Below are 26,311 nucleotides of genomic sequence, written 5' to 3' on the forward strand. Positions count from 1 at the left end.
GTCAGCGGGCACTCTATACGTGCTGAGACGTTGCACAATTCACTACAATGTTTGTCATTTTGAACTGATGGGTTTTGTGTCCTTTAAATCACTGATATTCTAAAACGCTTCACTGTTTTGTCACCAGCAGCACTCTAAAAATTACATGGATCCATCAAAGTAATGAATTTGGGATCCTGCAGTAAATAGACATGGACAGTGGTGCATTCAGCTGAAACGACTCATCTCTAAAAACTGATCTAAAACAAATAGCACTGATTCAAGTGGGGGAGGGTAACAAATAATAAGCCCTCAATTAAAGTGTGATAGTTTCCTCCTAAAATATGTGCATGTTTTGTTTCTTCATTTGCATATATTATTAATATTAAGCAGTACGTTGATGGCTTAGCTCATGTTTAATAGACAGGCTGGCAGTTTAACAGCATTTTGAGATTCGGTAATGTGTATTTTATGGGTGTCAAAAGTTAATTAATCTTTTCTTGCCAGAATATCAGACATGATTACTTTAATGTCCCTTTTCGTTCACACAACCAGTACTCTAAACTAGTCTAGTTTGGCTATGGATTTGACAAAAGCATCAGCTGTTACAGATACAGAGACAATGATTTCGAACAATGGTCCATTTTCATGTACCTTGACTTTGACAACATATTAGTTTATTGAAAAGCTGCCGCTTTGAGAAATCTATTTCAGCAATTAAATCAAAAATCTTGGGGCTCCTCCAAAGATCTAGAAGGTAAATTCATTTTCCAATTTTATCTAAGCCTGGATATCGTTCCTTATTGTTAAAATTTCTTTAACTATTTCTTGTCCCACTCCTCATGCGCGATAAAGTTTAGACCGAAGAATTGTCCAGTTCAACCAGGATATTAGCAATTTAATTCAGATGAAATAGAATAACAAACAATTATTCCAAAGTCCAGTGGTGCTTAGTTTCCTGCCAGTCTTTAAAAATGGATGGAGAAACAATAACAATGTTATATTTCCTATAGCGCCTTACACGTCGGAAGGATGTCTCAACATGCTTCATAGGATTTACTGTAAAGTGTAGCGATTATAATAATAATAATAATCCTTGCATTTGATATAGCGCTTTTCACATCTTCTAGATGTCTCAAAGCACTTCTCAGAATATGCTGTAAAATGAATTGACCGTATATTTGTGGGCGAAACGTGGCAGCCAATTGTCCCACAAACAGTCGTGGATTGAAAATGACCGACTTATTATTGTTTTGTTTTGGAGGGATTATTATTAGACTTGTGGAGTAAGGAAACTTGCCCAAGGTTTCGCCCTGCCTGGAATTGAACCCAGGGGTCTTGCTTGCAAGGCAAGTGCTCTAACCACTGAACTACAGGACTCCATGTATTTTGTGGGTGAAACGCAGTTTTTCGTAACAGACTTAAAGAACAATTCATCAATCTGACTTGTGCATGTCAAGCTAGACTTAATGAATCAGGTTAAAATAAGACCTTAAGTTTTATAACGGGAAAAGGATAGCAAAAGCTAAAACCATTGGACAATTTAAAGTGATAACATTAAGATGTTAGAACTATGAGGCTGTCACAGTGTTGACTGTTCTTTTATATGATCTCCTTTTACCAAGGATTTTTATGTGAAAATAGATAAATTTTTATTATTTTATTATGACTCATGATTTTAGTTCCCCTGTTATAAATTGATAGGAAACAGCACCCTAAATAAAAATTGCAAAGAGCTGTCTGAAATCACAATACATAAAGCTCATTGTCAAGTGACCCCAAACCACCTACAGATCATGAAGACTTCAGTCCACCTTTAAATTGTGAGGTGTATCAAAAGCTGTATTAAGAATTAAGTTTGTATTGGAATGAAGTGAGATATTTCAGGATGAGCCCCTGAGCTCACATCACACCATAAATCTATGATGTTCTGCCGGTATCCTTGCAGCACAGCAAAGCAAAAAGCACCTCAATCTAATACATAGCTGTCTTTGTTTGTTGCTGTCGCCAATTACAGTCATGCCAGAAAATCACAGTGAAACGGTACAGTGCATGTTAGTAAAGTGCAAGAATTTATTGAAGCCGAACTGTCAATACATTATTAAACAAGTCCTTCGAGACCACACCAAAACACGATTGTAGACGCAAAAGATGAAAGTGCTCTTTAGGCACTGCCAAGTTATCATGAATAATAAATAGAATTTTTTTCATAACATGCTAAATATAAAGGTCAATTGAAGGTTTATTTATAAACGTTAGATTAACGGAAGCATTAAAAATGTTAAGACAATAGCAAGATCCGATTTCCCAAATTCTTTTGTACTGTGTTTAATGTTGAGAATAAACTGCCTCTGTAACAGAAGTGCTTCACCTGAGTAATCTCTGGTCATTAGGGGGAACTGTGGACTACTATTTCAAGTTTCAATCTCACGACTCAGGTCCCTTCTTGAAGATTTCTCAGCAGCCAATAGTTCTTCAGGGAATNAAAAAATAATTGGAATGATTTCAAGCCTCCAGAAAGTACCAGTGGCTAAATTTGTTGGGATTGAATCAGTAATAATGGAATTTTTATGTTAGCAAGCAATTCGATCACCAATTTTGTTTTAGACCACATCTGTTTACAAAAGACATGAATGAAAAGCAGATCGAGGTGGGTTTGTGAGAACTGCAGTAGTGTGCTGTCTCCCACTTCAAGCTTAATCTTGTTTCCAAGGCAATTCTTTCTTTAGAGATGAGCAATCCAGGGTTAGTGTTCGCTTGTTGAGTTTGTTGGCTTTGACATTAAGTCTGTGTCAAGCAAATTTACTGAATGAGGTGGCTTGAGTTTATTATGATGAGTGTTCCATTCCTCGGATTACTGGTAGTCCCTTGAGATGCAAATGTCGTTTGTTTCATGAACAAATTGGATGGATTTCTGCTAGAAAATATATCTTGGGATACAGTATATAATTTGGGACACGGCATGTCAAGCGACTGCCAGGATGGTGGAAGGCGAATTAGATGGACTTTGGTCTTCTTTTGCCTAGCAAATTCTTATGTTCTTAGATGGGATAACAAACAACCACACCATGCTACAACAACAACAAGATTGCATTTAGAGAGCGCCTTTCACGTCGGGTAGGACGTCCCAAGGCGCTGGACAGTTGGGTCGGGACCCGAGCAGGGGGGAAATGGTCGGGGTGAGGGAAGGGAAGGGAGGGAGTGAGCGAGGAGGGGAGGGAAGGGAGGGAGCGAGGAGGGGGCAGAGAGTCGAGAGGGGAGCTGAAGGCACGGTTGAAGAGAATGCTAGTGATACCTATGAGTCGAGTGGGAAGAGGACAATGAGGCCTGAAGACTGTGATATGTCTATCTGATCCCTGAAAGTATAGGTGTGAGAGTGGTAAATGGGATTAATCCAAAGCATGGATTATTTCGTGCAAAAGGAAAGCAGCTTTCTGATAATGATAGTTCTGTTCTGATACAGCAGATGTCAAAATGTCTAAAATTATTAATATTCACACTTTTCAGTGGACACTAAACTATGATAACACTTTCTAATGTGGTTCCACCGCTGAAACGGAACTTTGAACATTTGCTTTGAACCATTTATACTCTGAAAAGAATGATTGCGAGGCAGAGTTTTGGTCTCTTGAAAAAAGGTTGAGACTGAAACTATGGATGACAAAGTGAGCATAAAGGTCACTTAAGTGCTGAAATCCATCACAAGTCACTGGGGTTGAAAAGCGACATTGGTATATTGGGAGTCATTACCCTGTTTTGTTTGCGTCAGTATTTCTGTGATTTTTTTTTAAAAAAAGTGATTCCCTTATTTTCATGCCTGGCATTTTGCTGTCAGACTTTTATCAGCTGAGAAATATCTGGAGAGTAATATACTAATATAAATCAGAAATTGCAATTAGCACAGCATCTTTTTCTATATGCTATATTTTCAACCCCATTATCTGAATTTAGACCAGTTTTCTGGCTCCAAATTTCTGCGAGTCTCTCCTAAAACTGAATCAGTCCGTGTTACAGGGAGCTGTGCACTATCTGTCTAATTTGAGTGCATCAGAGGTTAGAAACCAGATTACAAGGTATTGCAGTGTACTTAACCAATGTTCTCGCCTTTGCGAGAAAATATCAGTGCGAAAGCTTATTTTTATACACCTGAAAAATCATGAACACCCGTAGGAAAGAGATTAATTTCATCTCTCAAAACAAATTAAATGGTTCAGTGTGAACATTTTATTGTTGCCGACAGATAGCCTTTGGTGACTTTTTTGAGAGAGTATTTTAACTTCAGAGAAAGCATAAAAGTATGTCATGTATGACCCATCAATGCTTTATAACTGAACATCTCCCATAGTGAATTTTCTCACTTTTGAGAGGCTCAAGTGATAGATAAAAAGAGAAAGGTAGATCACAGTTTTACCAAGAGTGAAGCTATTCTTTATATCATTTGTGGAGACAGAAAATGTACTTTTTTTTAACTCATAAATGGATTAGAATTCTCCAACTAAGATAAAACAGCATAAGCAAAGTCTACAATAAACCAATGGAATTAACGTGCACAATATGACACAGAACTAGCTACCTGTCGCAATGGGAGCAAAGTAAGAAGATAGATATGGTAAAAGATTTTGACCACATACTGTGTAAATAAGACAAGTGCTGATTGATAGATAGATAGATAGATAGATAGATAGATAGATAGATAGATAGATAGATAGATAGATAGATAGATAGATAGATAGATAGATAGATAGATAGATAGATAGATAGATAGATAGATAGATAGATAGATAGATAGATAGATAGATAGATAGATAGATAGATAGATAGATAGATAGATAGATAGATAGATAGATAGATAGATAGATAGATAAAGGGAGAGGAGGAGAGAGAGAGAGAGAGGGAAGGAGGGAGGTGGATAGGGAGGGAGGTCTACTTGGTAAGCGATAGGTCTACATCCCTTTCAGTGTCATTATTCCAAGTAAGGCATCTCACCAATTATTGTAATGTGTGGTAGCAATCTGTACCTTCTGTCAATAATATCTCCAAATCCTCCCAGGTCATCCTAAATTAATCTTTTTTTTAGCACCGATAGCTGATCATTCCCAAATCACCATTTGAATTGAGCCAGTGCTTGTACTGATGCAGAGATCACCTGATTTCCAAGAGACAGAGATACGTTTGGCCACCAAATAGGTAGAGTAACATAATCGATTTACTTTGCCTGAAAATCTGTTGTGTGTATAACTAAACAGAGTTTTCCTACCTACCTCTGCTATTATTCCATAAAATAGTAACATGGATTCAAATCTAGTATTATTATTATTATTGTACCTCTGTTAGATATTCACCTCCGATCAGTATAGAATGTCAGCATCATTGTTGCCTAAACAAAATAGCGATGTATTTACAGCCAAAAAATTATTTGTTTAATCGACTGCAATTAGATAACAGGCAATTTTCCTCAGAATTCACATGCACATTTAAGCTCTGGTAAACATCCTACCAACTGCATTCACAAGTGATAAATTATTGTTAATTACCATGAAATGAATCATTAAGGAAGATGAATGCTGATAAATTTATGCATCTCATGAAGAATTTGTAGTTATAATTATGTACAGAGAAGGAGGCTTTGACTGTAGTACAGCAACCCATTAGGAATATGATTATAAATGCATGCTTTCTTCTAAAGGCCTCAACTACAGACTTGCTATGCATCAATTACATTTTAATTCAAGTTACGCATGACAGCCTTTAAAAATTGCCTGATTTAAGCATATAACTAGAGAGTAAAGAAAGCAACTGGATTTGGATTTTCTATTCATTAAAACTGCTATTTAAGGCAATGCAAGTCAATTCACTTCAATAATAATCAAATTTCCTCTGCCAAATGGTGTTTACAGACTTCAAGAGCAACATTACACAGCTCCTACTGTTTCCAAAAGTACTTGGATGTAGAGATGGATTAAATTCAAGGCCATTCACTTAGTACCCTGTTCAGGTGGACAGTAAAGATCCTATAACACTATTTGAATAGAGAATGGAGTTTCTCTCAGTGCCCTGGTCAATAATTCCCCAGGTAGAATTGGTCAGTCATGACTATTTTTGGGACACTATAGTGCATAAGTTGTCTGTTGTTCTTGTCTACAGAATTATACAGACACTACACAATGCAGGAATTCTCCGTGAAGTTAAATTAAATTAAGTGCTTTGAGACCTTTCGATGTTATAAGCACTCTATCAAAGGCCAGTTTTATTTATCTTGCAATCTCTACTGGTTAGTGTATTTCACTATCAGACACATGATTACAGAAAAGCTTTGAATAGAGATTATTCTCAAATATAAATATGGCACAGAGAACCCCCCACTCAGTAGGTTTTTTCCTATTCTCCTCACTGGTATTGTTTTAAACCCAATGGCTGAGACTCCGAACTTATTGTCAAAATAGGACATAATTATAGGTGGTTTCACAACCCCAGGAGTTGAATTGAGCCTGCACAAATATATTTCATTGCTGATCTTTACATCCATCAGAGAGAGGAAATGTATTGACATCAGTCAGGGCTGGATTCACTGCAGCTCTAAGAGATGAAAGGATCGTATTTCTAGCCATAGCTTTGCCCAGCCGTGCACAACACATCTTTTTGATATGACATGCAACACTGCAAAGCCAGAAACCTGTTGAAACTAATACCACAGACCTAAAACAGAAGCGAACGAGAACCATTCTTAGTTTTATGGTGAGCTACTGGATAAAGGCATCTGAGAAACTTCGAAACATTTCCATCCTACTTCCCAGTGTAAAACTGAGTCTCGGAGACTGAGAAAGTTCCAGGTTCAATACCCCTCATCTTAGCTGAGTTAGCTGATCTCCACCATGTCAGAATTGAGGGATACAATTTACCCTGAGTACCTTTGTGGTGAGAAAAACATTAGCCTATGTCTCTTTTTGCTGTCCAGTATAAAATTGTTTGTGTGTGGTGGAATATTGTTAGGATTGACTTTATCTGCCACGCCCACACTTTGGCCTGACTCAAATAGCCCGTCGACAATGATTGTTTGGGTTCACAAAGAAAGAATGGCCCAATGAGTCCAAATTCTTACCCTTAATTCATTTAAAAGGAAAGTATCAAAATGACATGTCATCCCTTTAGTTGCTTCACTTAAAGAGCCTAGTCTGCTTTAATAATAATAATAATCCCTGCATTTGATATAACGCCTTATCAGGTCTTTGAGATGTCTCAAAGTGCTTCACAGAATATACAATAAAGTGAATTGACTGTAAATTTTGTGGGCAAAACGCAGCATCTAATTGCACACAGCAGGGTCCCACAAGCAATCGTGGATGGAGTGACCAAATCATTTTTTATTTATTTTGAAGGAATTATTTATTACCCCTAGAAAAGCAATCCACCAATTGACTAACAACCGGGTTCCTACTTACTGCTAGGTAAACAGAGGTGTGTGGAATAAGAAATATTTCGCCCCGCTGGGAATCAAACCCAGGTCCTTTGCTTTGCTTAAGACCTGCCTTTGATTGGCTGAAAGTTGGTTTGAAAGGCTGTTCTTTCCAGACATTCAGAAGATTAATCTGTAAAATTTGGCCTAAACCATGTTAACAAAGAGAAAGATCAGACTTTCTGCTTATTTGTGGCCTAACTCACTGAACTAGGAAGCGGAAAACACAGTGAATTAGCGATGGCTCAGCAGGAGGTTGCTTGGAAGTGAGTTATCTTGTCAGAAGCACAGAGGGTGGTGTTATTGCATGAATAAAATACACGGATGCGGTAATTTTACTTTACAATTCTTCCGAGTTTATTTTTGTCTACCTCCGTGATACATGGTCACAAAAAGCTAACACGCGACACCCTCAAAGGAATCATGCTATTATGCAATGCAATGTGCTGGAACAGCACTCAAATTAATGGTGCCCATGTTACAAGTTTGCATGTGGGTCAGTAGGTGGGATGGTGCAGGAGAAAAACACATCACATCTCTCTGCCCCTTCACAGCAAGTGTGCTTCAGGCTGGCTGAGTGGAGCAGCAGTAATACTGACAGCAACTGAGGACTGACTACCAGCACACACGATTATGACCCATTTCTTTTTTTGCTTGGTGAGAAATAGTGGAGGATGAATGAAGGTGACTGACCATAATTGGAAGCGAAAAAAGTTTAGGAGAAGTTAAAGCAAAAAAAATGCATTTTCCAAACTTCTCTCAAAAGATCCTTTAATCTGTCTATACATCTCAGACTCCATTTTTATAGCGCAGGTTTGCATTCGATGAATAGATAGGATAGAATGTGAAACAGACTCCTAGCAGAAGTGACTGATAATCTGTCGATTGGCACCAACAATAAAAGAACCGGATAAATAGGTCTGATACGTGTATTGAAGATTCAAGAAGAGGCATAGATTTATGCAGTGCATATTAATCCACAATGAGATCAGGTGTCAGCCTGGCTCAGTTAGTAGGCTCATCACTACTTTCTCAATATTGATTTCAATAATTTCAGACCATAACCTTCCCCCTACCCCTCTTCTGTGACCCTTACTACATCATCTTGGTCCAGACACACCTTTTCTCCATCTGGTCTGCCTGTTTTGTTGCAATCTCCCCCACTTTTGTTTTGCATTATTAACACCTCTTTTCCCCTGTTTTGTTGCAATCCCCTCCTTTGTTTTGCATCAACACCTCTTTAACCCATCCTCTATTTCCATTTTCTCCTTTGCCTTCCTTGCCCTGCCTCCCACCTCGCTGTTAATCCTTAAAAGCCTCTCCCTCCAAACATGCCCCAGTTCTGACGAAGGGTCGTGGACCCGAAACGTTGACTCACTTTCTTTTTTCCATAGATGCTGCCTGACCTGCTGAGCGTTCCCAACGACTTCTGTTTTTGTTTCGGGTTTCCAGCATCTACAGTATTTTGCATTTCATCATTACTTTCTATTGGCCCAGGTGTTGAGTTAGGACAAAGTTGATCTGGGTTGTGATTACCATATGATTGACCAAGCATTGCCTCATTTAAATAAAACACCCACAGTGATAATATACACTTCAGGCACTAGGTGGAACCTGGCAGAGAGGAGCACTGAGCCCCCAATCCACATCCCCCTCCCCTTCCAAAAAAAACCCAAACAACTTCACATTATGAATTAACAGTTTCCAGGGAAGGATTGCTATTTGCAATTCCAATTTTGTTTTTCTGTGCGCAAAATATATTTGTAAGGTCATGAATTATTCCACTCTCTCAATAAACAAATTAATTTCCAGGCTGTGAGTGTCTTTTCAATTCATGCAAACCAGCTGATTAATTCATCTCCGTGTCACCCCAATGCATCAATTTCCGAGCATATGCAAAATATATCACATCACCTCATACAATTTCTATGTGCTAAGCATTTTCTTAGATACTTAAAAGATGTTGCGGGAGATGAACTCTGGTCTGGAGAGTTAAAAAGTTCAAGTGTATTTTGCAAATTAAATGCAGTATATTCCCTAATCAAGCACATCGAAGTGTCTGAAATTATTTTGTTAACTCGTGTGTGGCAATGAGGCAGTAAATCTCAGTGTTTGCTGATCTAACATTAATATCACCTGGAAGGCCCTATATAAATACAAGTTGTTCTTATTATATGATGTCTTCCAATGACCTTAGTTATTTAGAAATAATTCATACACCATCCATTCCAAACAACTCTTGCATCAAAAAGTTCTCATATTCTGTACAAACACGAAACTCATATTGGAAATGTACCACTGTTTTCCCGTGGAGCAGATGTGGTTCAAAACCATTTTTTATTTATTTATATCTGCATCAAAATGCCCTTTGTTTTAAACTTATCTTGGGACTTGGATGATGCTGGCAGAGCATACATTGTCCTGAGAAGATAATAATAATATTAATAATAATAATTAGATAATGATAAAAATAAAATAGTGGTGAACCTTCTCTTTAAACTCCTGCCATCCTTGTGGCAATGATCCAAGGCTGGTGTTGGGTAAGGAGTTCCAGCAATTTAACCCAAGGATGATGAACCATACACAGATTATTGCTCCACAATTTGGACATTTATTAAGTACAGTAAAAGCTACTCTACCCTCGCTTCTTCCTCCCTGACCCCAGCTTGGTTCTGAAATGCTGTACACTGTCCAGTGCCTTGGGATGTCCTCCCGACATGAAAGGCACTATATAAATGTTATCTTGTTGTTGTTGTGGGGGGAGTTTAAAACATACAATAGAATTCATACGGTTTCTGGCAATGGTTGCAATGTTGCTAAATTCCCTGTTGTGTTGTGTGCAACTGGAATCCTTTTTTTTTCATTTCATTCATAGAAAATTCAGTCATAATATTCTGTTTTTTAAGCAAGAGAAATAAAACATGCCAGACATTCATCTTGAAATGAAAGTATAGTGTGCTCTGTTTAAGGATAAATCTTGTGTTTGATCATGACCCAATGAAGTGTGAATTTACTAAAATAACCGTATACTCATGTGGACGGGTGAAGGCGTATATGAAATATAAACATCAACACAGACTAGTGAACCTGTTTCAGTGTTGTACAGTCTAATTCTCTAAAACGCTTCCTGTCTGACTAATACTTTTTTTCTGTGGTGATCTAATATATTGTAACGAAAAAAGATGCACTTCGAATAAATGGCCATAAATAATTCACAAATATCTTTAAAAGCAACAAATACTTGTCAGAGATAAAGACAGGGCAAAATTTGTGTTATGTATGAGATTGAACAACAGTACTGCTAAAGTCGTAGGTTTGTCTTCACTGGAAATGTAGCTTCATCTTCGAGTAGGAAAAAAAATATTTTTCCACAAATATTGTACTGAATTCAATTCAATATATTATTCCACAAATATTGAAAATGAATGTGATGAATGGTTCAACATAAATGAATATTTCTGAGCGCTCTCTGCACATCCCAAGTGTATTGGTGTATGAACAGCACATTAAACAAAAATAATGTATTTTTTGCATACATAATGAACTGGTGTGGGCTGTGGTCATTATCCGATGTTTGTCTTTAGACATCAGTTATCAGTTAGGAGGTTGCACAACACATTGCCAGTTATGAAGATCAATGGCCTGAGGGAAATTAGTTATTACAATTCATCACGGCCTCACTTGAGAGATTCTCTATATCTAATGCTCAACCTCCTGACCAAATTGTGGTTACTTCCACTGTGCTGTGGCTCTAGTTTTGCGGTAAAATGACTTTGAAGCTCATCTGTCAAAGAGCTGAATCTTTATTAACTTCTGCTGGTGAGGCATTTACTTTGCAAGGTTCATTCATAACTGTCAGGGCAGGTAAGATTAATTAAGAAAAATTAGATCGTTTTCATATTCACTGACAAGGAAACCTGAATTAATTATGCTTCTGTTGCTTGTAAGCCAATGAATCATTCTGGCTGCTGGAGCTGCCTCTTAACAACACAATGCTGGCAAGCAATGCTTCATTGTGAACCCCAAACAGGCCCTTTTGATATTGCCTGTGTAAAAGCTTGTTGAGTCACCTTAGTCAACAGATTGCACACTTTTGCTGTACAATAAATTACAGCTGACAAGCTTAACTGAATGGGTGAGCATGCCCTTCTTGGCTCAGTATGTTTTATATAAGCTGCCAAAGGAGACGTCCCTTTTGCAGTTTATGGACAAAATAACAAGACAAATCATACCAATCTCTTTTTTTCCCCACCATTTCATTTTGCATTCAGCAGAGTATATATATATATATGAATGTAATAATCTTGATTTCAGACTGTTTCTGCTGTTCGCTAGAAGCTATATCTTGTGATGTGAACTGATAAACTGAGTCAATACAAAAGTGCGGCGGCAATTTTTCCATGGAATCCACTAAAAACAGTGCCCTCTACGACAAACCCGATTAACAATGGTGAGCTCCTGTAGCCCCGCAGTCAGGACACTGGTCCTGGGTGTGCTTTTTGCCGGATCTCCAGGCCCTTCAGGCCTGCGCGGGTCCCCCACGCTTTTACGAAAGTGAGAATGTCTGGAAAAACAAGGCTGTCGCTCAGATGAAAGAACTCACATCTTAAGCACAATGGTCGCTCTTATTGGGTTTGAGGGCAATACAAACTTAATGGTAGATGCTGCAATGTAATTGGAGCTGCCCCAATGGATTGAACACACACTCCCTTGTAAGTCAATGGGGGAATAATGTCTGATTTGTTGACACTTGGGGGCAATGGGCTTGAGAAATGTGTCACCTTGTCTACAGTACCAATGACTTTTCGTTGACAGCCAAAAATGGTCAGCAAATGCGTTTTGTACAGATGTATAAATTGCTGGTTCAAAGATATCTAAATTCTTTGTGAAGACACCTCAGAGAGGTATCATCACAATTTCTTAACACAAAAAGGTACAAAGGTGGATAATTGCATCAAATATAGTCGTCCATCAGGACTAGTTAGTGAGCTGGAAATGTAAAGCTTGAGTTTCAGTGAATCACTTATCATTAGCTTTGCTATTGCAAGAAAGGTCAAGGACAATAAAAGTCCAGAAATGCAAAGCTTTAGAAGCCCGTAAGTGCCACTTTGTTTTAAAAATGAGAGATCACGCAGAATTGAGAAAAATTCATTAATTCAGTCTTCATTTGAAAGCTAATTCATTTTAAGAAGAGCAGAGAACCGGCTTCGGTATAGGAATTTTCCACAATTCTTTGCAATCGTAAATGTTAAGACTAAATGGTCTTACAAGCTAAAGCTATATAGAATTGCAGACCTTCAGAGAGTAGCATTTCGGTGGGGATTGGAGGGGGAATGATAAGAATTGTGAGAAACGCTAAGTGGGAAACAGAACTGGAAATCAATAAAGAGAAAAATGGATTTTAGAAAGCTGCTTCAAGGAATGCTGATATCTCCATGAAAGGAAGAGACGAGCACAGGAGCTGGATAAGGAGGTCAAAATAACCCAAAGGCTAGGATGAATCATTCTAAAAGATGCAAGAACAGTGATGACGAGGAGTCAGTTGAGAATAACTGAAATAACAAATAGCAGCAAGTGGGAGCCAGAGGAATTGTTTTAGCTATGCACAAAATACGTGAAGCATGAACATCAGATACATCCTTAAAAGGGGGTGGGGGCATAGAAAATGACACAGGTGTTAAATGAATTTATCATGGCCTACTTTGCATCGGTCCAGTTAAACTCACTCTGGAATGTATAATGTGTACAGAGGCAGAAAAATATGAAAAATAAAGAAATGTGTTTTTTTATCTAAATCTGTACAACTATGCCAGATGAGGTTTTTAAAGTTTTTTTATATAAAAAAAGAGCAGAAGGCAGCAGTGATAGAAATAGTAACCATTAAAGTTTTAATAAAAGGAACAGAAGAGGGAAGTGGAAAAAATAGAATCAGAAAATATTATGACAATGAGGGAATGTAAAGTGTTTAAAATGTTTTTAAATTTTAAAACCTCTCCAGTGCCCCATCGCCTTGGGACATCCTTCCGAAGTGAAAGGCACGATGTAAATGTAATTTGTGTTGTTGTTTAATTATATTTTATAGTCTGTATTGAATATATATTTTGACAATATATAGTTGATGGTAATAATTATCCTTGTTTTTGATATGGTATCATGGGCACTCAGAAATGGGCCTGTGTTACCACAATCGTGGAGATTCCATCTGTGGAATGCACCCAAAATATAGGATTAATATCCTGGAGTTTCACCTCACCTTTGAATTGAGAAGAAATTTCACAGAGCCCCATCTTCTTTGAAGGTTTGCCCATAACAAACTCACCTCCTATTCAGGCGATTACTCTGGGTGAAGTCTATATTACTTCAAGCTGTACATGGCCTGTTTCTAAGTGGAGATTTGTAATTTGATATCCTTTTCTTATGTAAGCCTTACTTTTCTATAAGGCCGTATAAGGTTTATATGAAAAGCCAATGATGGATTTGTAAGTGAAATTAGAAGTAGAGGAGTGAAATTTGTGATGTACGATTTGACACTATATCAACATAGAATGTCTCATGAAATCTTGCAAATTTAATCCCAGAATTTCTAAAGTATAATTACTGATATGACACAGCATTCCTGAGAGAAGATCATCAATGATTAAATGTGGTCACTGCCCAGGACTGGAAGGCCCTTGTCTAAACGTAATGCGGAAGAAGTTAAGCATTTCTCGAACTATTTGCACAATTGGCAGTGTAATTATAGACGATTTCTAATGTGAGGTAGGGATTGTTTGTCAGAGGGGTCGTCCTTCAGATGAAGCGTTAAACGGAGGTCCCATCTACCTGTTCAGGTGGACGTTAAAGATGCTGTGGCACTGTTCAAAAGGACAAGGGTGATTATGCTGGTGTCCTGTCTAATAATCACTCCGTGGCCATTTGTGGGAAACTGCTGTGCTCAAATTAACCACCGTGTTCCCTCACAAAATACACAATCACACAACTTTATAGCATATACCGTGACGTGCTTTGGGGCATCGCGACTACCTGATAAGTATATCAAACATAAGCTTATATCAAATATAAATATTAATATTGTTTGAGAATTTTTTAATGAGTTTTAAAACCTACTGCCGCTAAAGAAAAACATCACTGTTGCAAAAGCCTCTTTGATAGAGGATCCGATTGAGCTCGCAATTCCTGGTTGGACTGAATGCATCAAACCTCAAGTGCCAAAACACCAAGTTTGACTGTTTTTCAAAATTACTAGGATTGTCCATACAAAATGTACTAAAATCTTGCAGCCTTTACTGGTGTAGAAAAAAGTCTATCATTGATATTATACACTGTGATAGATAGTATTCTTGCTTCCAGAGTTAGAAAGTGAACCCAACGGACTGTTTGCAGATGAGGAAAAAAAAATTCCATCAGTATAGCTTTGATTAAAATGGCAGTGAAGATACAGAGGCAACTGCAGAGCTGTGGCTTTTTGCACATATTTTAGATTTCAGGGATAATATATGAGAGACATATGTAAAATACCTCAGATTGATCAAACCCCTTTTGAAAAGGTTGTACGTTAAGTTCTTAACATTGCCGAACCATGAAAACACTTACAGGAAATAATAATCTTTAACAGCTAAAAGGCCATACATTTCAATGTCAATGACAGTAAAAAGTAATCCTGTGATAATATATAGTGATTACAGATGACTCCATAATCCATAGAGATTAGGAAGTAGTTTTATCTCTTGGCAGGAACACCAAAAACCCTGGATGTGCTGCATTAGGTTAAGTTATTTTCTATTTAAATGCAACTTACAGATATCATTAGGAAGAAATGTTACAAGTGTAAAATGGAATTTGTGACACCCACAATCTTGTGTGAACATAATTGTGCCCCATTTAGATTCCAAAATACTGCAGTAACTTTTCAGTGTCTAATTAGATGTCCAGATGATCATCACTTCTCATTTAGGATTGTTCCATGAGCCATAACTTCCAGTTAGAAAGCATCATATTTATGGCGTTCAGTGTTCCTTTCCAGGATCGAGTGCTGCACAAATAGTGCTTTTCGTCAACAAAAATGTCTTTTATTGCGTCCGATTTTTTTTCCATGATTAACACTTTGAAAATAAAGGATGTTGATCAATAAACACATTTGTCTCCTCGCCAGCTCCAATCTAAAAATGGATCAGTATGCAGGAAACAATTACACTGTTTCCTGGAGTTAATTTAGTGGCTGTGGACTGCTTTCATTTTCCTAAAGAGGCCAAAATAAGGAAAAGTGGAGCAACATTGCTCAATAGTAATCATAAAACTCATGGTTCAAAGGTCGTTGCAGGAAAACCATTTTGCAATGTCACTATTATCATTAGGTTTGGTTGGCTATTAATGTATTCATCCCCAGAGCTACTTCCACCCCATAGACATGTACTGATTTGGGAGAATTTCATCTTTGTTGGAGGAACCTTTATTTTCATTATTTTCTTCCTTTAAATCTTCTATTTGATATTTGCAGTAATAATAATTGCATTCGATAAACTGACTTATCAACATTTCCAAACACTTTGTAAGGTACTTTTAACATGACGACCACTGTTAATGCATGCAAACAAAGCATCTGCGCTGTGAAATGGTACTATTGTGTCTTTAATACCCTTGAACTGCAGGCAGAAGGAACCTTATTTGACATTTTATCAAAAGGTGACAAATAATAATAAACCTTGCAATTCATATAGCGCCTTATCAGGTCTTCGAGACAATCAAAACACTTCACAGAATATACTGTAAAATGAATTGACTGTATATTTTGTGGGCAACATGTTCAGCAGTTCAGCTTTGCTAGTGTTAGCCGAGAATCCAAGTCCATGAGCTCAACTCACTGGTGTGTGATAACTAAACTGCCAACTAAACTAAACTGACTTTTATTGGGACTGATTAATGTGGTATTCTGCAGTAACAATCAACGGACAGAGAAAAAGCAGTGTACCAATCTTTTACCAGAGAGTGCAAGATGAGATTTCTAAATTAAATTTAACGTGTCAACTGCTAAGCCCCAAATCTCCACGATACAAACCAGCAAATCAAATACATTCTGCAAGTCTCCCACCGAGGAGCTTTCTATGATGTACTCAATGCAAGAAACAGTGAATTGCAAAGCAAAATTAATAATCATTGGGGAAACTGTATCCTGTATATTGGTAAAAAGAATGTGGATCCATTAAATGACTTTGAGATACTGATTTACATAAGCAGTGGAGCAATGCAGAGTGTGAGACAACAATTGTACTTCTCACTCCCAATCATTGTCAATGGGGATGGATCAGTGCTTAATAAGAATGTGGCCATTTATTCAGTCACACTATAAAGCTTGAGGCAGTTCATTGGAATCAGATGCAGTACAAACTCAAGGTATATATTAAACGAGCAGTAAAGAGAGGGCAGTAATCCCCAGTATTACAGGTGGTTGATAGAGAGGTAATGAAATAGCACAAATCCAAGTGCCCAGGGGAAGAAGGCCAGAGAGGTTTAAACAGAAAATCGCTAATGGCTTAAACAAGGTGTGAATAGATAATAACATCCATTAAACTCTCAGTGCATCCCATTTAATATGTAAAATGTTATTTTAATAGCCTTTATTCTTCAGCTTTGATATAAGAGCGTAACATACTAGACAGTGACAATTCCAAAGGGAGAGTGGTACTGATCTTTAACATAGCTTTAGAAACCTACCAAATAAAAATTCAACCAGTTTATGAACAACTCACAAAATTCAATGGAACCCTTTCACTTGCTTTCTGTTGGGTGTCTTTTATATGTGGAATTCATATGATAAGTTCCTTTGATACAGTAACTTTGTCCTTGGCAGCTTGAAGGTAAAATGCAATACAGAAATTGTATGGGCTTCAGAGTACAGCAGTAGTTGGTGACGTATGACCTCCTGGGACCTTACAAATGTCATGCCAAGCAAACAGTCGGGAGTGTATCTACTGAGTGTAGATTGTAAGCCTAGATAGTGTATGTATTTTTGAGTTTCGCTTGACTTACCATTTTGGCAGTATAGAGAAACTTTGCAGAAGGTTGTCTCAGGAGGTAAAATAAGCAGGGTTACAGATATCACAATAGAAAGAGTTGAGGGCTGTGTGTGGAAGGAAATGGCTTACTAGACCTTTTGTTCTGCATACTTTCCTCATGTTTTTATAACAATAATAATCTTTGAATTTGATATGGTGCCTTATTGTATCTTCGAGACATCTCACATCGTTTCACAGAGTATACTGCAAAGTGAATTGACTGTGTATTTTGTGGGCGAAACGCGGCAGCCAATTGCGCACAGTAGTGTCCCACAAAGTCGCGGATTGAGTGATTATTATTAATAATTAAAAATTAAAAATTATTATTAATAATTTTAAAGATAGCATCAAGTAGCACATTGTTTCCCAACAGATTACTAGATACTAATTTATACTGGAGATTTTATAAGAAGAATTAGTATCCTGTTGTGTAACTTACTTTATTCTAAACAGCTCATGCTTTGACTGTGGTAATTTGATAATCTTTGGATGCTGGATTGTCCTTTGCTATTCATAACACATGGCATGGCTTTGTTCTTTATCAGTTAACACACTTGAATTACAATGGATAAGACTGCTGAAGAGAACACACAATTATTGTATAATGAATGTTTCATTGAGAATACAGTAGCAGTCTTTATCCTCTTGAGAAACCCATTAATTTCTGAGAAACAAATATTTTCCATCACACCAGTACTCAAAGGTTGGAGCATGGGTAACATGCAGCTCACCTCCTCCTCATCTGATGTGTGACAGCCCTTTGCAAAATCTATTATGCTTGGGTGAGTGAAAATGTAAGATGCCATTACCACAATGATAGCTATGATTGCTGAGACAGCAGCTTGCTATTTCCAACTGATGAACCATCTCCCCAACCCCCCCACTCCCACCACCAGCACTCACACTCTCTCTCTCACACACACACATGTACATACACTCACACGCACAAAGTATTCATTCTGAAATCATGCTTGAATACACATACTGGATCTTGCCCTCATATCAAACCTATTTTAGAAGAACCAAGATGTCTCTCTTAATTGCCTGAAATCCAATTAAGGGCTTCTGAGAACAAAGATAAGTCATTGCATCCCTCCAATAAGGAATACTGTACATTTCAAAGTGCTTTGAAAGCATTTTCTATACCAGACAATAACCTGTGATGAGACACGACATCTGGTGACTGTACAAGACGGTGCAATAATTCTTACAGGTCTGTTACCTAGACCTGGACTCAGGACTGAAAGAAGGAAGCACAAGTCAATCACAACCTCAGCAACAACGACAACTTGCAGTTATACAGCGCCCTTCACATGGGTTACTATTTCAAAGCATTTCGATAACATCAGCTAAATCTCATATTTGCTTTTTTATTTCTTTGGTATTGCTCACAGCAAATCATATGCAATAATAATAATCCTTGCATTTGATATAGCTCCTTATCATGTCTTTGAGACGTCTTGATAGCGTGAAAGCTACAATTGCCCATATTTCAGAGCTATTAGCTTAGGAGCTCACAATTAGCACTAGTTTATCATACATGGTCTCTCTTTGCTGTTTGTTAATTGCTGCACTGTTTTTGCAACATTTCGTGCCTCTAATGTTTCACACTGATTCATAAAATTAATTTTCTCTTCCGGTTAGTTTGGAGTAGGCGTTTATAATAGAAATGCTGAATTTGCTTTCTCTTTGCATTCATACACTCAAATCAGCTTTCAGCTATTGACTTGAGTTTAATCAAATATAATTTAATATATCTCGGAGTCACAGGACATCACATAACTTCACACAGCCTTTCGAAATTCCACCTGGCCTTATTAGTGTCTTTCAGCATGACAAATTCCATGGCTTTGATGTTCGTGCTCTGTGATCGAAACTTAATTAAGAATCTGCTACGAAATTAAAGCCATCTATGTTTCAGATAATTGCAGTAAGTAAAGTTAATGTCACACACTTCAGTAACGGGTCGGCACATCCAGATTATTGTCAAGCTTGCATAGGCAGCCCTCCTTTCAGCCCGCACACAGTAAATGAATTTCAGATGGCAGAAATGCAATAACAATATGACAACTGCTATCAGCAATACAATGGAGGGGCTGCAATAACTGTAAAAACTGTCGGTGCTCAAACCGCTAGCCTGTATGGAGCTTGGGGCAACTCGACAGCTTTGATTAAATGTTAATTACAATTGGTGAAAAATTAACAATGGCCCTTTCATTCAAACTTTCTATAATTCTAAACCTGCAACTTGATGTTGAAGTCCTGGAAATCCAGGTTATTGTCAAGCATACCTAGAGTAGAGTATTGTAAAAATTTTGGGGAGAAAATTCTAATGAGTATTACCCACAACTTCTTTGTCGATGTTGTGCAGTGAATGGAATTTCCCATTATAACTCTCACCAGAATTTGTCCCTATGTGCAATATATTCTCTCCTTTCTTGTGTATAAATTTGCTAATCTTTGCATTTGTAATTGGAAATTTACGATTGATTAGGGTGGAAGCTGCTATCTAATTAAAAGCTTTGAGATTCCTTGAAACTTTAATTATTACCTATGTTTCCTGCTGTAAAAATATTTGTAACCTGCAAATACCATTGTGTATCAAACTTGATGGCTAAATAAATACATTAGAATGAATGTATGAAATTGTAGGGGGGGAAAACTAGAGCAAGCGTGTTCCTTCTATTGCTAAGTGTATCGACTTGGATAGTGTGCGATCTTTTGATATGCCCTTTATGAGCACACATCGTCAAAATTGCCACATTAATGGGAAGAGAAATTGCTAACTCTTAGAGTATTGTCTTAGTAACGATACGCTACTTATCAGGATCTGAATATTTTGTTTGATCAACACATGTGGAACACGTGTGGAAACACGTTTTGAATATTGAACCTCAAAGGGAGTTATGGACAACTGTGTTTAATATGTAGTGATTTGTGGCAAAATCTCTAACGGTGCCTTTGAGGATACATAACGATGAAAGCAGAGCTTCGCGGAATTCGATTCCAATACAATTTTCCTGGAGTTCCCACAGGTTGGAGTGACATACGTCCTATGGTCTCCTATTACCAATTACTGTATATAATAAATGTACTGTCACTGGCTGCTGACCTTTCTTGTACAACGTGGTTCACCAATGCGCTTTAAAACCAAAATCAGTGCCTATATTTTACTAAAATCTGCAAACATACAATGATTTTGAAAATGTTCTTAATGAAACCATGTTGGAAACTGAAATAATCCAGAGTTTTAGTCCTAAATCTGCTATTATAATGTCAGGTTACAAATAGTGAGTAGCTTATTCAGAATCGTTTCTGATTTTTGTATTAATAATGGTCAAACTGTTAAATAAGAAATGTCTGTGTAACATTAAGGTCTGATCATACACAACCGTATCAGACTTGATGGCTAAATAACAACAACAACTTGGATTTATATAGCGCCCTCCACGCCGGACTGGGTCTCAGAGCGCTTAAATACATGAGAATGAATGAATGAAATTGTAGGGGAGAAAAACTAGAGCAAGCCTGTTCCTTCTATTGCTAAGTGTATTGACTTTGTTAACACCTGGTGAAAAATCCAGCCCCCAAAATGTATCTTTAGTGGTTTTCGAACAAATGCTATATTTTATGGATGATGATAAAAAGACAATGGTTTGGAAATAGTATTGAAATGTCCACGTTACCATGGACAAAGCTGCACATTCAGTTTCAGCTTGAGTTGTGCTCTCTATGCCCAGAAGCATAGAAATATATCTTCTAGACTTTCTATAGACCTAATATTATCCAACATAATAGAAATAATATCATCCAAATAAATCATATATACTCTCTAATGCTGTTCAGAAAGTATGAATTAGGCTTTGAAATATTGGTAGCCCATTAGGTATCCACTGGCTAGCTCAGAAATTACCCAATTCATCTTTGACTGTAAAAGCTATATTATCAACATCCTCGGGGTGTCATGCAATGTGCCACAACCCAATAAAATGATTGTGGTGAATGTAGTTGATCTGAGTAATATTCCTGGTCTGCACTCAATAGAAGTAATAGAAGAAACTGTCTACACTCCAATACCATTCTTTTGCAGTAGTTTATCTATCTACTATTGCAAATGACAATGGTCAGCAGGACATTTTAGCTTGTTTCTGGAAACAACTTTGTGAAGCTAATGATTTTGGAAATATCCTGGAGTCTGAAACCTTAATCTATGAACCAATGTATCCAATCCTTTCACCAAAGGCACCATTTTCGTTTGCAGTAATTCTAGATTAGGTCAATATTGATTATTCTTCCAAGTTCATCCTGAATGTATCATCACTTCTTTATTCATAGGTATGAGGTGGTCACAGTAAAATGACTGACTGTTCCATGTTTGGATTGTAAACTTGTCAAACAGGAATGCGCTCGCACTTTGCACACTTTGCTATCAAATTGTTAAGTGTTCTTCATAGCAAACACCGGAAAGCTTACCACAGAAAAGATAATCCATTGCCAGGCATGATGTGGTAGAGATTGAAAAACTAGTGTTTTGGAATACATTGTGTACAGCATGAATATATTCTCTCCATCTGGAATGGTGAGAACATGGGCAAATATAAGGTTAAGCCACATGGAACACTGTGTAAATGGGTCCAAATAAGGATTTATAGTTATGGGCTGCACTGGAACCCAATTTGGACAAACAGTAAATGTGCAAAGGCTAGAGACAACATGATGTATGTGTAAATGGTTGACTGCACAGCATGTGGTTAATGTTACAAATCATGCCAGGGCTTCCTTCCCCTCAGCTCCAGGGAATGCAATGTTTTCTGTGCTCCTGGAGCTGGGGGAATACTGTCTGTGGAGGGCAGTATTTGAATAATAATAATAATAATCCTTGTGTTTGATACAGCACCTTATCACGTCTTCAAGACATCTCAAAGCGCTTCACAGAATTAACTGTATATTTTATGGGCAAAAGGCAGAACATTATAACATGATAAGTAAATTCAACTGAATTCCCCCAAAACCCTAAAATGTTGTAAAGTGAGCTATGCTTAGATCTATCAATGTTTCACGGCTACTTGTTGTTGTCTGTTCCAGAGCTGCTCCTCACAGGCAGCCTGAGAGCATTTGGTGTGAACTCTGTATTCTTGATATCGCAAAGCTCCGCTTGACCTGATGAATGCCCTGCCCTCAACCCATTATTAATAAGAAATGTGCACACGCACATATATATATATTTTATGTTATAATAACTTGCATTTATTTTACAGAAAATAAACATCTCAAAATGCCGAACAAAATAAACTTCGTTAGAAATTCAGTGAATGTTATATCAGCAGAGACATTGCTCACATTCATAGCACAGAGAAGAATTTCACCTTTCGGGTCAGGATATTTAGTATGACATAAATACTCCCAGGGAATGTTTGACAAGGAGAGCTTAAATTTAGAAGAGAACAAGAGGTGGTTGCCCAGAAGATACACTCGATCTATTTTACAGTAGATCCTGTGAAGTTCTTCGAGACATCTTCCCAAAGTGAAAAGTTCTATACCAAATATAAATATTATTATCATTATTATTACTATTACTATTATTGGGTGTACAGGTTTTTAGGATAATGGGACATTTCAACAGAGTGTACTTTCCCTATCAAGAGCTTCCTCCTACATTTGCCAAATTAGTTGCAGTGTAAGATGAGGGAACCCTTTCAACTTTTGCTGCATTGTGAGGACTGGATCACTCACAAGAACCTGAAGCTTTCAACAATGATAACAATTCCTCCATAGCAAAAGCCTCCAGCAAACAAAGCAAATTTTAGTTACATGTGCTTCCAGCACTTCATTAAGGGACCTCGTCTCTAAATTACTGCAAATCTGCAATCTCCATCTGAACCCTCTTCAGTCATTCTTAATGGTTAATAAACTATCTCAATATGTAAATTCAACCCTTCCAGTTAAACAGAGTAGGATCTTGACTTGCATTTGCAATTTCTTCAGAATAAGACGTCAGCTGCTCTAATCTGTGACACTGCTGATAACAATTCTCCATTACTACAAAAGCACAGTAATAAATCTTGACTAAAACACAATGCTGCCTGCAACTTTTTCCTAGCCCTGCATTTGTTTTGTGCCCCACGGGCCAGTTACTTAAATGTGTATCCTAATTATCTTGACAGTTTAGCTAATTATCGTGGAACATTCTTTGACAGAAACCCAAATTTATTATGAAGACAATCTTAACTACAGATAAAAAATATCCCATCACAAAAGGAGATGGACAGGCATCTCTATTTGATGCTGATTGCTACAATGATATTCTTTGTATTACACCTACAAAGAGCAATCCTCCTAAGTCTTAAAATTTTCCATTCTAATAGAGCAAACGTCCTATGCTTTTGATAGAGGTCTATCATGTATTCTATGGATTCACAGCCATTTGTGCCTTTAAGTAGCATTCCCTTGCTTTCTATTACTTGAGAACTGAGAAGAGGAAAGAGCACTGAATCTGAAACCGAATGGTACAGGGAACCCAGTTACAGCACTCTTTGATACAGCATTTCCTTGTTTATAATATGGGTCTACTGTAGAGTCGTGCTAACCGGAAGAGTGTTACACCTGGTTTCTGGTGCTGAATAGCCAGCTTCCTGTGCTTAAAATCTGACTGACTTCTGGGCTGTCAGACTGCTGCTCATTCTGCACATTGCACACATGCACAGGAAGCACCATTGACATTACGTCATGAAGGAAGTGATACCAGTGTGCAGGAAGTGATGTGAGTTTGCTTTTTGCAGTTAGCATGCGCAGCTCACAGGAACTGATGTCCGCAACACTCTGACGATCTGGAAGTCAGACATTTTTCAAGGCTCAGTTATAGCATTACCACTGAGACATCAGAACCAGCTGAGCACATTCTAACAAGATTCCACTACATTCCACAGCCGGGCAGGACTCTCAGACACAGATTAAGGAGCAGCAAGTCTGCTGAGGATGACAGGTGTAGGAAAAATGGGCCACAATTGATGTGACTGTTCCTTTGGTGAACCATATTTATCATAAGTATACAATCAATGGATCGAACTGGCAGAGGAGACAAGGAAAGGAAGTGAAGAATGATGTTCGATTCAGCATTTACAATGTCAGGACAATGTTGTGAAACAATCATAGAAACAAACGGAAGACTGCAGTATATAACAGGAATAGTGGAGAACAAGTCTCTAGAGATTGTGCTGGGACTCTAACATTGCACCAGACAGATCAGACCAATTCTTGGAGAACTGCATTCAATTCTGGCCACCATATCACAAAACCATGTATAAACATTGGAATGGATGCAAAGGAAAGCAACACGAATGACTGCTGCTTTAAAGAGGTTGAACTAAGAGAGAGAGCAGAGAGGCTTATCTCTGCAGTCTAGAAATAAATTATGTGACAAACAGAAAGAACCATTTTGAGCCAAATATAATATGAGTAAAGCAGAATATCACCTTTGCTTGAAGCAGGAAAGTAGGACAGAGGGGCATAAATATAAACATTATAGAACAGTTTTAAAATGGAAATTCAGAAGATTTTAGTTAGCGATAAATGTTTAGAACAATCTATTTGGAAGGCTACAAGAGACACCATTAAGGATATTCAAAATGAAGCCGGCTAATAATAATAATTCTGGTATTTGATATAGCGTCTTTCACACCGGGGAGAAGTCTCAAAGGACTTATTAGGATTTACTGTAAAGTGTACTGACTGTATATTTTGTTGCCAAATGCAGCAGCCAATTTGCACACAACAATGTTCTACAAAAAGCCACGTTTGACTTCCACCTGAACAGAAAGATGGGACTGCGGTTTAATGTCTTATCTGACGACGTGAGTTGAGTAAGAGAGGGCAGCAAAAGGATGAGCTTTATTCAGTTGAAGAATCTTTTCTCATTGCCTTTTTTTAGGTTCTTATGTTCTCTCAGTACCTTTCACCCACTGTCCAACTCCAGAGCAGACAACATGTAACAGAGACAGATGTTAGAGGGATATTATAATGTATTTGAAATTCCACTTGACCTCGAGGGGGAATGGGCTTGCTGCATTAGAGCTTGTGTTTGACCATCTATAACGAAGAGAAAATCAAATGAAAATAACTTACTTAAAAAAAGTATCCTCTGAAGGGATAAACTACATTATGTCCTCATTTAAAAATGATAACCACAGACTAATGTTGCAATTCTGAGCTGCAATATGCAAATCTAATTGCTTATCTAAATGAGTCATTTGAATACTTTGCTATTAACCAATCATTAAGGTCCAGCTGGAGCAAACTTTTCAAAAGTAGACAAATGACCTTTTTCCTTATAAATGATGGGGTTTTGGACAGCAATACATTCATGTTCTGATTGTTATCCTGATGATAATCAGTGAGATTTTCACTGTAGATTCCTTCCAGGTGCCACGTTTGTTTTGTGAATGAAAAGTGATAGACTGGACAAAGACACCCTCATTCGTTGCTGCAACTGAATGTATTTAAATGTATATGTTTGTTCACTTCCTGGAACATTTTGATTTTTTATAATGTATTTGTTGTATTTTGTAGTCATTTGGAGTGTGTGTGTATTTGTAGTACATGTTTTATGATGTCAGAATTACTTCATACAATTTAAGACCTTGTTAATATCAGAAGAGAATAATCCTCACTGAGGTGGATCACACAGAGGAGGTTGTAATGACTCTACTCTTAAGCTAAGTGCATTTAACTGTCAGCGTTAAATACTGGTCACTTATGGGTTGTGACCCCTTGCTTCCAATGGGACTGCATATCTCTCAATATAGAATTTTTTATTCAGTTCACTTGGATC

Source organism: Callorhinchus milii, unplaced genomic scaffold (genome assembly GCF_018977255.1).
Source record: "Callorhinchus milii isolate IMCB2004 unplaced genomic scaffold, IMCB_Cmil_1.0 Scaffold11, whole genome shotgun sequence".
In the NCBI taxonomy this organism is placed as follows: Eukaryota; Metazoa; Chordata; class Chondrichthyes; order Chimaeriformes; family Callorhinchidae; genus Callorhinchus; species Callorhinchus milii.